We start from the raw sequence: 15096 nt of genomic DNA, 5'->3' as shown, positions 1-15096 counted from the left end.
TCCCAACAGAAACTTTGCTAGTGAGAATGGAGTGGCAAGAAATGTTCAAAGTGATGAGCCACAAGGACCTACAACCAAGATGACTCTACCCAGCAAAGCTATCGTTTGATCCTCAGAATCAAAGGGCAGACACAGCTCTTCCAAGACAAGATAAAGCTAAAGGCATTAACCACCACCAAACTAGTATTACATGAAACGTTAAAGGGTCTTCCAGAAGAAGAAAAAAAGAAGAAGAAAGAGGAGGAGGAGGAGGAGGAGGAGAGAATAAAATGGCAATAAAAACATATCTATCAGCATCTGAATCTAAAAGCACATACAAAATAAATGAACAAGCAGAAAAGAAACAGACTTATAGATATAGATATTTTGATGGTTGCCAGATGGGAGGGAGGTTGGGAGGATGGGTGCAAAAGGTGAAAGGATTAAGAAGTACAAATTGGTTGTTATGGAATAGTCATGGTGATATCAAGGACAGCATAGAAAATACAGTCAACAACATTCTAAATCTATGTATGGTTTCAGACGGATGCTATATTTGTGGATGATCACTTAGTAAGTTATCCAATTACCTGAACCTAATATAATAATGTATGTCACATATAATTGAAAAAATAAAAAATGATTAAAAAATAAAGTATTATCAAACAGAGAAAAAGGCAAGAGAATTATTTTTGCATCTGAAAGGAAAACTAAATAGAATTCTAAGAAATACCTCTGAACATTAATAATAACTGTTCTATTCTTCATAAGAAACTCTAGCTTCAATGAGCAGCATTGCCAAAATATCATTTGTTAAAATATTATGAAGACTCAGAATCTTTCTGAACACAGTGTTCTTTGATTTTATTATCAATTTATTAACATTTGCTTTAAGATAAGAGTATGTGATACCACAGGGTTAAAAAATAGGACTATATGCTAGAAAAGATAATAAAATGGGAAATTTTTATTAAAAAATTAAACAAATGAGATTATCTAAAGATAAAATTTTGGAGAAACTTTTAGTTAAGACTGATTTATTTTGACATATTCCTATTTTGAATATAGTTATGCATCACATGAATACATAAAAAGCCCTCCTGTAACTAGGATGTTATAAGGCTGATATACATATGGACAGATTGAAAGGCAATGTGCAAATTTGAAATGCTTTTTTATGGTTACCAGTAATCATTTAGCTTTCTTTTAAATGTAATTTTTATAATTTATAAAGAAAGAGAAGAAAAGACTGCATGATTTAAGGTAGAATATTAATTTTATATATTTTCATTAAACTAATTTAGAATTTAATTAAACAATTTATTTCTTTGTGCCATGTTTTATTTCAACTAAATACAATAAAAAGTATGGCCAAAGCACAGATTCTTCATGAAATATAGTTATTGGGATTCCCATAGTTTCTGCAATATTATTTATTTTGGGGATATCAGTACAAGTCTTAAAAGTAAAAATAATAATAATAATAATAATAATAATAATAATAATAATAAAATTGAAATTCATGGATTAAAATTGCAATTTTTAACTGAACTTAATACATTGAATTCAATTCATTTAAACTAATTTTTGTCAACTCATATGTTAATGGCCTCAAGTCCAATTATTCCACAGATCTGTCTACCTGTAACAGCCTAATGCCAACTATAAGTTTTTAATAGAAAAGCAAAGTATTTAATGGAATCCCAGATAAGATGTGATTAAGTCATCCAGTGATAGACAGGGCTCTGGAGGGTTCACCTTTCCTAATTACACAAATTTCAGCCAACCAATTCAGCCTAAATTTTCTCTAATTGGCTGTCACAGTTTTTAAACCATAACTGGCAAACTTAATTTACACTTGGTTAGAGAAATATTAGAAGTAGAAGGCTAATAAATGTGACCATGGTGGTCATTATCTGCATAACTGATCACAATGTCATCTACCATCATATAAAGAAACTAAATGTCAGAAAATAGAACAGTTTCCCTGGGCAACTTTTAAAATAATGCCACCATGTATCTTTTGGTCTATCATTGTCAATGTTTATCAGAAATGAAGACTCCTACTTTAGCTTCAAACTCACCTCCCATAATTCTTCTTTAAAAATAAATACATTTAAAGGACAAAACTAATTGTGAATCCATCTCAAGATGAATGCAATCTCTTATTTTAAGTCAAACTCTTTAATTTCTATTGTGTTTGAGACATTTTCCAATTTTAAGTCTATCCTATATAATAAAAACATAGTATGCAAATTGTCTCCGAGACCAGGAGTTTGACCAGGGGGGAGGGCCAGTCAGGGGAAGGGATGGAGGCAGGCAGCCTAGGGAAGCGAAGGAATACCCCATCAATAGCCAGCAGCCGCTAGGGACCCAACAGTGTACAAATTTCATGCACAGGGCCTCTAGTTTGTTATAACAACTTGGTATCTGACATTCAATCCAAGCAAAAACAGACAAGATTTTGTGAGGTGTGCTCCAGCTGTGAGGAGTAACTACTGCAAGTTCAAGTCCATTTCCAGAGCTCAGTGTTCTTTCAATCTCTACTACCCCCACCCCCAACCCCATTTCCTGGCTCCAGAATGGGGGCTTATTTCACTGTACCTTCATCCCAAGTTATCACAAAGTTTCAAAAGTCCAATTGCTTCTATCTTTCTTAGTAGTACCCACAATAGTAGACTTTTTAAAAAAAAAAAAATGTATGTATTTTATTGATTTTTTCACAGAGAGGAAAAGAGAGGGATAGAGAGCCAGAAACATCGATGAGAAAGAATCATTGATCAGCTGCCTCCTGCACACCTCCCACCAGGGATGTGCCCGCAACCCAGGTACATGCCCTTGACTGGAATCGAACCTGGGACCACTCAGTCTGCAGGCCGACGTTCTATCCACTGAGCCAAACCGGTTTTGGCAGTAATTAGACTTTTTCTAGTAATTAAATCTGAACAAAACAAGGCTATTTTTGCTATTATATATATATATATATATATATATATATATATATATATATATCCATTGCTCCCCCTATATTCATCTCCTAAATCAAATAATGACAAATATAATTTATAAAGAGAAAGCTTTTTATAAATGTACAATATTTGAAGGAACTTCAGGAATGTACATATAAAACACAAGGGTCTATAAAGTGGTTAACATTAAGATAAAAGGAAGAGATTTTTATGAAGAAGGAGGAGGTAACTATGCCAACAGTGCTATAATTGTTCTATTTGAATACTAAGGAAACTTGAAAGCTCCTAGACATAAGAAAGCAAAAAGCAATTGTATAAATGTTACTAGATAATAAAAGACAACAAACTAGTGGTTCATATTTTCCAGGGCTCAAAATTATTTTTAAAAAAATTATTATCACATGAATCTTTTTGAAAATGAACATTGAGTAATATAAATGAAAAAATCCTCATCAGAAGTTCTAAAAAAGGATAAGTAAATTTGTTTTCAATTCTAGGATAATCATATAGTTTTGAAGTTTCACTTTTTCTATTAATTAATGTAATTATTTTCAAAATGAAGGAAATCAAATTAATTTAACTGAACTACTTTTATATTTATATTCAGAAAGAACTCATTCTAATGTTCTTTTTAAATATTAGAGGCTCTAGGAAATATTCCATAAAATTGATCATTTATTGCTGTTATTGTGTTTCCTTTTTGAAAGTAAAAACAAAACCACAAGACAAAAAAAAAAGTAAATGACAAATTTTATGTGTAAAAAGAGAAAGCCATATTATAAAGTCTAAATCATATTAATCCAAATTTAATCTATTTTCTTGTAATGATTGACAATATTCTCCACTTTCTGAACCATAATAAAATAAAAGCATGGGGTGAAAATGACGAACATACACTTTTCAAGACCTTTCTGACTCAGAAAGTTCCATTTACATACCAGAAATGGAACCACATAAAAAAATGACTGAACTTTAAATTTCAGACATTATACCGCTATTTGGCCTTTGTTCTGAAAAAATTCCAACTATTTCCAATTATTAATAGTTACTGCATTTTTCCCCCAGAAGCAGAATACAACAGCATGACTTTATTTAAAAGACGGATAGATACTTTAAAATTATATATCCCAAGCACACTGCTTTCTAAATTTGTTTAAAATGTGAAATGCTGTCACCAAACTTAGTTTTATTTTGTTATTTTGGTAAATGCCATATTCAAGATTTTCTCTTTTGTTCCACATGCTAATTTTTATATATATTTTGTATACTTCATCTAATAGATAATGCTTTTTATTTTCTTTTGAGGCTCATATTGAGAAGGGTGTCCATGGGGTTACTAATTGAGAAGGGTTACTAAGTTTTCAATTTTATGTATTTATTTTTAGTTAATCCTTATCTGAGGATATTCTTTTCATTGAGTTTTTAGAGAGAGTGGAAATGAAGGAGGAGGAGAAGGAGAAAAAGGAGGAGGATGAGAGGGAGGAGGAGGGAGAGAAAAAGAAAGAAGAGAAGGAGGAAGGGAGAGAGAGAGAGACAAAGAGAGCGCAAATATAGATTTGTTCCACTTATTTATGCATTCATTGATTGATTCTTGTATGTGCCCTGACCTGGGATCAAACCTGTACCCTTGGCATATTAGGAAGATGCTTGTATCAACTGAGCTACCTGGCCAGGGCTTATGACTTAATGAAGCATAATTATATGGACTTCATTACCCGCTTTATTTATTTACTTGCTCACAATAATTTCTTCAATCATTTTTATCTTGCCAGAGCACAAGTTTAAATACTTATTTTACAGTGGGTCTGTAGATTATTGTATTTATGAGTCTTAGAATATTTGTCAATGTCTTATTTTATACTCACCCTTAAATGTTCATGTGACTGGCTATAAGATATTAGGTTCAAAATAAATATCCCTCAGAATGTGAAATTTTGTCCCACTTAGTATCTCCTATGTTAAGTCTAATGCAAACCTAATTCTCATTTCTGTCTTTCCCCCGCCCCCGTTTTTTTTTAATCCATGGTGTTCTCAAAACTTACTATTTTATATTTAGCTTCATTCATTCAATAAATACTAATCGAGCACCTACTATGAGCCAAGCACTGTTTTATATGTTATGGATTTAACAGTGATGACAAAAGACAGATGCCTTTTATTGTTTAATCCACTGGCCACTTGGTGGATCCTTTGAATTCATGTTTACTTCACTTTGAAATGTTTTCCAAATAATTTATTTGATTACTTCTTCCATTTCACCCTCTTTGTTCTATGTGCTTGGAATACTCATAAGACAGTTAGTTATATTGCACATTCTGGACCCATCTTCCATATAACATAGTTTTTAAGAAATTTTTCACAAGAGCCATTTTTAATATCTGTCTTTTGTTTCCTGTATTGAAGAAACCCTTGACTTTTTAAATTCAGTCTTTATCTGCATCTACTCTGCCATTAAGCTAACTAATGAGATACTAAAATTTCTACTGAGATATTTAAATTGGTATAAGTATTGTTGTTAATCCATGTTAATGCATGAATCAGATGCATCTGCTTTCTTTTTCCCCATCTGCTTTCTTTATGTCATGAGTTATTTTATAATTAAGATTATTTTTAAATTACCAATCTATAATAATAAAACCATAATAAGCTAATTAGACTGGACAGATGAACAACCTTCCAGACATCATTCCAGATGACCTACCAGATGAAGCTGCAGCAGCTGGGGCCAAGGCAGAGGTGGTTAGGGGAGATCAGGTGAGCAGGCAGGTGAGCAGTTAAGGGCAATGAGGCAGGCAGGCAGAGTGATTAGGGGCAATCAGGCAGGCAGGTGAGCGTTTAGGAGCCAGTGGTCCCAGATTGCGAGGGGGTGGCAGTCAGACATCCCCTGAGGAGTCCTGGATTGCATGACGGTGCAGCCTGGGCTGAGGGACTGCCTACCCCCATGCCCAAATTTTGTGCACTGGGCCTCTAGTGATTTATAATTACCAATATATCTATTTTTCTTCCAATAATGGCTTTTTAAAATAGACATCATCTCTTTAATATCAATTATAGCTTCACTCACTATTTTTCTTTATTCAATTAACTAAATTTTCAGGTGTCAAATCACCTCTTTGGTGAATGTGCTGACTCTCTGAAAGAGATAGATTTCTGTATGCGATCCTTGATTCTCTGATGATCCAGAGTCAATGTCTGACTCTTGAGATGGATCCTCCTTTCTCTTATAGCTCCCTTGGGAGCTTTGTGGGTGAGTTTGTTTGCAGCTCCATGCTCCTCCTGGAGGCCACTAGCCACACAAGGGACTACCTCTCTGGTCTCACAGCTACATACAGTCATCACTTTATCATGACAGCGAACTGCTATTGCTCCCTGCTCAGCACCACTGGAGACCGGTTTTTCTCCTCAGAAAGGAATTACACTACTACAGATCCCCATGTTTCAGACGCCTCACCCGCTTCTTGCATTCACGGACCCTGAGGCTGCAGCTCTGAGAATCACTCCCAGGTCTGCAGTGGTGTGCTCCTTCTGTTTGTGTTCTGCCTTTTCTACAGTGTCGTTCTGAATGAATTCAAATTCATGCGCTTTCTTTTGACCTCATGTCCTTCCTTTCTGCCATGAATTATTATTGTTTTATAATCAGGGTTATTTTTAAAAATACTGTTTCAGCCATTTTAGGAGATTTGGGGAAGCACAAGTATTTGTTCAACTATCTTTATTCAATGACTTTCTCTTCCTTCTCATTGAGCTAATTCAGCAATAATGTTTGGTGGTTTTTTTTTGAAAATTGGTTACTTTTACCTAAAAATATGAAATCCAAAATATTGAATATAAGCTTCATGAAATAAACATATAAAAGGCAAGCAAGCCAAGTCAGTTTTTGTTTTTCTTTTTCTTGTGCTTGATATTTCAACTATCGTCTCTTAACTCCAAATCTACTCTTCTTTCTTCACTGTTTTTGTGGTTCTGAAGCTGGAACTTGCAAAGCAGTGTTTTGCTAGTTAGATCATTTTTAGGTTCTACCAAGGGGTGTACTTGGGAGAGGGTAGACAAGAAGAGATAGAAGATGCACTTTGCTACTAGGTTATTTCCTGGTCCTGGTTTCAGTTCTTTTTGCTGACTGTTCCAGTGGTGCAGTTAATTCCAGTTAGACATTTTTCCAGTACCGGCAGAACCAACATCACCATGGCCCCTCACAGGACCCCCGTGAAGCCAACTGGTGCCACCTCCTCAAAGGTTTGGCTCCCAGTCCCACACAGCACCTTTGTGGCCTTCCTGAAGCACCAATGCAGATCCCCAGAAACCGGAGTCCCAAGCACTGAGCCCCTCATTCAAGCTTCTACAGTTTTACTAATCCTAAACCCTTCCCTTTATTTAGCCCTAGGGATGTTCTGTGAAACCTTACTTCTCCCTTTATAGATTTTGACTTCCTGGCTGACAACTCATTATGCTAACTCCTGTTAAAATTGCTGTGGTTTCCATATCCTAAACAAAGTCTGAGTAATACACTTCCCTCCTGATCACGGCTATCTTTCAGTACCCAGTGTGACTTCTGTCCGTCAAAATGACTATTAATTTTATTACATATGCAATGTACTCTACACTATTGATATATTTTACTGAAACATTTAAAAATATGGATAAAGGAAAACGGAATGGATCCCCTCTTCCTCATAATTTTAAAGCAGTTCATTCAAGTTGATTTTTAAGGGGTAAATAATTGTATTTCCTTGAGGTTTTTCTCAAACAAGTTTTTCTGAAGTCCCACAGCTCCAGAGTTCCCACTATTATCTCTTTGTAAATCATTTCATTCCAGTAGATTAATCATAGTTACCAAGCCTGGGAAAGTGTTAATGTCAAACAATGAATGCTATTACTTAAAGCATAATTGTGTCTATGTATTTACGTTTCTTTAGCTTTTAATCCAAAGTATACATCTTCTTTTAAATATGTAGCAAAAGATAGGAGAAACTATTGGATATTTACTAGATTTATGTTTTATTTATTTATTTATTTTTGTAAATCAGTAGATGCTAATGGATTTTCATGGGAAGACAGAAGGCAGGAAAGCAGAAAATACCCCAATATGGATTGTGAGCCCTGGCATTTGTCCTGCTGCTCTAAGTAACTAAATATCTGAATCCAAATGTCCTGCCTATGGCCACTCACTCTAAGTAGGTAGCCACATCACCAGTTTTAATAATCAATAACCTCAGATTAAAAAAAAAAAAAAACACCCACATATAAAACCTAGACATTTTCATAGTTGACTTGCCAACAAGTACCAAGTAGATAGATATTTTGAGACCAGGACCACCTGTTTCATGAAAAGTCTGGCTTTTAACGTTAATGTCTCACTCACACTTGACAGCAGGGAGAATGTGGACAAAAGCCATGTCTTTCTAAGGTAATCACAGAATTAACAAAAGCAATTTGACAATTCGCACCAATACTGTAAATATACGCAACTACTGACTAGCAAGCTGCATATGGAGCAAAAGTGTAGGAAAATTACCATTATTCTACAAAGATGTTAATTTTACCACAAGGTTGGAGCTGGCCAGGCCATTGTTTGAGAAGGTCCAAAATTAACACGAGGGTAGCCATGCAGCTTCAACGTAAAAATTGCTCCTATGCTGAGCAAGTCTAGGTGAAAAGCTTATGTCTCTCTCTTCCATATAAAAATGACAGTGTGACATATTCTGAAAGAAAATTTCACCAAAAATTTTATCTTTAAAAATGTTTGTTTTCCAAACAACAACCTTTTGTTGTTGTTGTCCAAAGAAAACCAAATAACTTTTTAAATCTAAGATTAATTTATTTAAGGAAAAATACTCCACAGAAAACTGCCTCTTCAAAAATTGTTCTTTGAAGATTGCTATATGTTCTTTAAATATAGACATTGTAACACGTTTTTAGCCAGCTGCATTTTTATCATTGTCTTCTGGTAAGAAGAAATCAATTATATGATTCTATAATTCCCACCAAAATACTGTCTCTCATCAAAAATATTCTTAAAATTTAATTAAGAATATATTTATTAACTTGAAAACTACTTTTTCAGCATCTTTTACATGGTAGTCACTTTTCTAAGCAAAAGGTGAGACTTCCCAGGGATTACTAAGACAAATAAAAAGTGACTTTCTGTGGTTCTTTTTCTTATGTCATTGAAATTCCAACTGTTTATCTCTTCTTAATATAATGATGGTCAGCTACTGAGAGGCAGAGCAGTTAATTGCTAAACAAGAGTGAGTTCCTACATTGAAAATACTTGAAACCATAGAAAGGGGAGTCCAATGGAAATAACACAAGGTGATCTAACTTGATCAACTTTTTCAACAAAATCACCATGATCAAACGTAAAAAGTATCTATTAGGTTTTAATTAAATGCACATATTTTACTACTATTTTTACTCACCACTATTGCTTATATCCCACTCCATTCCTTAGATTCACTTTTCCATTTTTTGGAGTCCATCCTTTCATAGTTCTCTCAGCAAGAATCTGTAAGAAATAAATTCCATTAGACTTCGTTTGTACTTACTCTTGAATGATACTATAGTCTTGTATACCGGTAAAGCCTCCAGTTATGATTCCTTTTCCCTCAACATTTAAAGATTTTGTTCTATTGGCTTTTAGTATTAACACGAGGGGTGGAATAATCTCAGTGTAATTGTTGCTGCTTTGTGAGAAAGTCTGTAAAACAAATCCTAATTTTATTCTCTCATTTTTTACTTGTACACACTATGTACATTTCTGAAATTCTTGCTCCATTCAAAGGAATATGGCTAAGGGAACAAGTTGGGGCTGAAAGCTAGGCTAAAGGGCACTCACTCAAGTCATGAAATTAAAGGACAGCATCATCAGAGGGCACTGTTTTAATTTCACAAAAAAAGTGTCATATAGGGTGGTGGTGTCATCATACTGTATATAGAATTTTTACTTCTCATATTCACCACTTTGGTCACTATCTGTGAGAGGATCAATTTCTTTCTTGGATTCAGGAGACACTTTCTCATTTCTTCAAATCTAGCCTCTTTCCCATTGTTGTAATTTTTATTTTTAGAACACAAATTAGGCATATGTTGGAACTTTTCAATCTATTTCCTGAACAGGTGTAAGTTCATTTTTTTAAAAAAAAAAACCCTCTTAGTATTTTGTTTGGGGTCTTCTAATTTATTAATCATCTCCTTAGTTATGTCCATCTATTAAATAAAAAATAACTATAGTTTTCAGTGATGGGATTTCTAATTGGTTCTTTTCATTTTCCTTGTTCTGGAAAACATCTGTTTGTTTGTATGGCATGATTTCTTTCTCTTGTTTTAGGAATGATACTCATTCTTTGATTTCTGAGGATTTCAAAAAATACTTATTTTAAAATCTGTTTTGAAAGATTGCCTTAGTATTTGTATTTCTTCAAATGATAGTTTACCCACGTACTGAGTTTATTGACCATCTTTCATTGTTTTGTGTTCATCTTCGTAAGCAAAAATTTTCTCCTCTCCCCTTTTGCCATAGTGATATAACATCTAGATATTTTAAACTTGTATTTTTAAATATTTTGTCTAATACCGTTATAACAGTAGTATTTTAGCCCTCGCTGGCCAGTGTGGCTCAGTTAGTTGAGCATCGTCCCATGTACCAAAAGCTTGATGGTTTGATTCCCAGTCAGGGCACATGCCCAAGTTATTTGCTTCACCCCCAGTAGGGGCATGCAGGAGCACGTTTCTCTTTCTCTCCTCCCCTTCTCTCTAAAATCAATAACATATATTTTTTAAAAGAACAATCATATTTTAAAGTTTTAAATATACATTTTTACTGTACTATTTATTAAACCAAGAGGTGCTCAAAAACATTTTATAGGTTTATAAGGTTAGTAGTCTTCCATAGGAACTGTACTATTTTGCATTCCAACCAGCCATAAGTAAGAGTCCCTCATTTTACATCCTCTCCAGTTTTTGGTGGTGTCAGTGTTCTGGATTTTGGCTATTCACATAGGTTTGTAATGGTATCTTATTATTGTTTTAATTTGCATTTTCCTGATGACATACGATATGAAGCATCTTTTCACATGCTTATTTATCACTTGTACATCTTTGGCAAGATATCTATTATGGTCTTTAGCCCATTTTTAAATCAGGTTGGTATTTTCTTATTTCTATGTTTTAAGAATTCTTTGTATATTTTGGATAATAGTCATTTATCAGACATCTTTTGAAAATATATTCTCCCAGTCTGTGGCTTATTTTTTCATTCTCTTGACAGTGTAAAGAAGAAATTTTTGCAGGGCAGAAATTTTAATGATATTGAAGTTCAACTTATCTTTTTCTTTATGGATTATGCTTTTGGTGTTATATCTAAAAAGTCATAGCCAATTTCAAGATCATCTAACTTTTCTCCTGTGTTACCTTCTAGGAATTATTAATTTTGCATTTTAGATTTAGGTCTGTGAATATTTTTTAAATATTTTTTATAGATTTTGGAGAGAGGAAGGGAGAGGAAAAGAGATAGAAACACCAATGATGAGAGAGAATCATCAATTGGCTGACTCCTGCATACCCCCTTCTGGGACCTCAGATGATTCTAATTCAATGGTCTAAGACCACATTTTGAGATCTTCTGTCCTAGGACGTGTAGATATACCGATTTTAGGAACATTGAGATCCAGTAACCTAAGTTTTCTTAAGTGTTCAAAACTGAATTAAATCAATTGAGAATCCATAATTGTCATGTATTACAGAGCCCCGTACTAATAGTCAATTATCTTATATGTTAGCTCAAACCAATACTAGTTGTTCTAGTAACATTTGTTAAAAAGTAGTCTGCTTTCTTAAACCAAAACTGAGAAAACAAGTTACTTTCTGGTTTTCATTTTTTTCACATGTTGAAATTTCAAATTATTTAGTTTTTCTTGGTATAGAATGTAAAACTGATGAAAGAAATGTAGTTATTGGTGAAAAAACAATGAGTCACTAAATCAAGAACATTTGAAAACCATAGCCAGAGAGTAGAATCCCAGTTGAAGTAACATCATCAAATCAAACTTAATGTTCTTTTCAATAAAATAACTGAGTTGTATATTAGAATTTAAAATAACCAATATTGAATCATTATATATATATATATCTTAAACTAATGTTATATGTCAATTATACCTCAATTTAAAAGAAAAAGAATTAAATACTACATTTGTCCCAGAGTATAACTTGGATAGCAGGTCAGTTAATAAAAATGCCTCTTATTCTAGGTAGTAGAGCACTAAACTTGTTAATTTCTTAGTTTAATTTTAGGAAATAAAAACTGCTCAAGAATTTTGGCCCGAACAGAAATTTTTCAAGGCAAATTTACAACCTGTAAAACATAAAAGTGCAAAAAGTTTCTAAAATGTGAAGGCTACAGGTGATTGTCAGTTGATAATGAGATAACAGTCCATCCTCCCCATTTTACCTCTTACCAGAGGCACAGGGTACAGGAGCTGGCCAGTGCAGAAATACTGGGTGGAAATTTTGATGTGAGGGGAAAGTGGCTCAAAGACAGAATGCAAAGGGAAGTCTGATCTGTAATAATTTTGTGTCTTGAGTTCTAATCAGATTATTGATTTAACTATGACTACACTTGACTATTTTTCAAGTCCTGGGTCCAGCTCTTCCTGGCCTCAGAGTTTCATAATCATACTGGAAAGGGTTTAGAGTAACTGAGCATAAGGAATATGCTTCTCAATCAAGGAAAGTAACTCTTTCTTTTTACAATTCTTTATCTAGCTTCTGCCTCCAAGCTGAATATAAAGTACATTTTCCACTTCAAAATTACCCTCTAGAAATTTTCTTTTTATTCACTGTAGTATAGAAGATGAAAAGCGATTAGAGTTCCTATCCTCAAACTAGACCCTGGTTATAGCTGACAAGTCTATATTCCAATAGAAATAAAATTTTAATGATTGCTATCGTGATGGCTTCCTACACAATACAAAGACAAACTGAACTCTGTCCTTTTGAAAAATGAAAATATCTCATTAAATATGCCCAAGTTGTTTTATTGGCAAAATAAACTGTCATCAAACTAAAACATCTCTCCCACTTCCTATGCCCTTGGTTATGTGAAGGTGATAAGTAAAGCTTTCCTCGGATCTCCACTGCAAATAATAAGAGAGGTCGTGTCTAATTATTCACTTGGAGCTGATGATAGATACCATCTGCTTCTTGTTACCAAAACCATGTGGCTGTAACATAGAAGTTAGTTGTCGATGACTAAGGAATTACTCCTTTGAATCAACATTGAAGTTGCTTTTAAAATCTTCCTTTCCAGAAAGTTTTTATTTTCAACTGTTGGAGGGTTGAAAGGCACTCAGGTTGCAGCTTTGCCTTGTCTAAATTACAACTGCTGCCTCGGTACCAAAAATCCATTCTCATTACTCATTCTTTGAAAGCAAGCATTTGACCCCTATGGGGATTCCCAATGTGCAAAGGAACTCAGTGATGAGCACAGGAAGAAGCTGCAAATGCTGGGAGGAATCCCCCACCTCTTCTGCGCCAGTGTGCTGTTGGTATCTGTCCTCGCATGTGTCAGCTTCCTCTTCCTTTGCACACACTACTACCTCCCATAACTCGAGGGCATTTATGAACTTACTAAGAGAAGTTTTGAGGATAAAGGGGACTATTATTATTTAGGCTAAGACAAGAGATATGAGCTGATAACAATCATTCAGTCTTACTACTACAGGTAAATATACATATTTAATGCTTATCAACCTGTTATTACACTAATATCTATCCATTAATTTTGGTTATCTGAAATGTAGTTGATAATATTGTGATAACTATGAATGGTGCCAATTGGGGTAATGGACATATCAAAGAGAACACTATGGGAAATATGTGATTGTCTGACCACTAAACAGTATAACCAAAACCAATACATAATAAGATTAAAAAATAAAATATAAAAAATAAATGGTTCATGGAATTTTTTTTCTGCCTATGGGGGCAATAACATCATCTTTCAGTGTACAATCACTATAACACCTTAAATATTACTTTTGTTTTTCTAGAACCAAGTGTCATATTCAGTGGACAAAGCACTAGCAGAAAGTTTTGCAAGGGACAAATGATTAAAACTCCTTTATACACCCTCCCCTTTCTAATTATAGTAGAAAGCAGATACTTTTGAAAAGGGATGATTTAGATAATTTTTAAAAGCCTGTAAGTATCATCACTTATGGCTTATGATATACTGCTGAGCAGTTAGGATATGGACAGATTAAATTAGGTGTAAATATTGATAAAGATATATTGTTTTTTAAATAGAGATTACCCTTGAGTTATATTTATTTCCCTTAATTCAGATTTAAATTAAGTCCCCACTGGTTCATTTTGGGATGATTCTATTATTTTGTTCTTCTATATCACCTGCAGTGATCAAGGCTCATTTCTTTTAATTCACACTATCTATTTTTATAGGTTATTTAATAGTGCAAAATAAGGCAAGTAGGCCACAACCCAGAAACAATATAAAAATGTCTGTTCTTACCATTTCTATTCAACATTGTAGTAGAGGTTCTGGTCATAGTAATTAGGCAGCAAAATAAAGTAAAAGACATGTAGGTTGAAAAGGAAGAAATGAGACCATCTCTATTCATACATGACATGATCTTGTATATACAATATCCTAAGGAATAGATTAAAACATTAGTAGAATTAATAAAGGGATTAAGCAAAATTCCAAATGTAATTGAAAACCACAATGAGATACTACTTCATTTCACTAGGATGGCTATGATAAAAGAGAGAGCTGACTTTAAGGATTGGTGAAACTGTGGAGAAACTGGATCTTTCATGCTGGTCGGAGTGTAGAATGATGCAGTCACTTTGGTAAGCAGTTTAGCAGTTCCTAAATGGGTCAACATGCTCTAAATTATATGGAAGTGATGACTGCAAAACCCAATGGGCTTACTAAAAAACATTGAATTTTACACATTGAACGGCTGAATTGTACTGCAAGTTAGCTACATCTCAATAAAGTTTTTAAAAAAAATATTGAAGTGAAAAAACTCATGGCCATACCTTGGTAGCTCAGTTAGTTAGAAAATCATTCTGATAAGCAATAGTTATGAATTTCATCCCCAGTCAGGGCACATACAAGAATCAAGAATCT

The 15096-nt window shown here is 33.9% G+C and overlaps 1 protein-coding gene across 4 annotated transcripts in view; it reads right to left on the bottom strand.

Annotated features, from left to right (window-relative positions):
- KCNN2 (potassium calcium-activated channel subfamily N member 2) overlaps positions 1-15096 on the bottom strand; it is a 328634-nt gene that overhangs the window by 231778 nt on the left and 81760 nt on the right. For all 4 annotated transcript variants that reach the window (XM_045571849.1, XM_036410125.2, XM_036410127.2 and 1 more), the window contains exon 2: positions 9365-9450. The gene's annotated coding sequence lies outside the window, so the exon portion shown is untranslated. The remainder of the gene's footprint in view (positions 1-9364; positions 9451-15096) is intronic.

The sequence above is a fragment of the Pipistrellus kuhlii genome, unplaced genomic scaffold (genome assembly GCF_014108245.1).
Source record: "Pipistrellus kuhlii isolate mPipKuh1 unplaced genomic scaffold, mPipKuh1.p scaffold_m20_p_4, whole genome shotgun sequence".
In the NCBI taxonomy this organism is placed as follows: domain Eukaryota; kingdom Metazoa; phylum Chordata; class Mammalia; order Chiroptera; family Vespertilionidae; genus Pipistrellus; species Pipistrellus kuhlii.
Note: the sequence above shows the minus strand (reverse complement) of the source record. Positions and strands in the feature narration are given on the sequence as shown.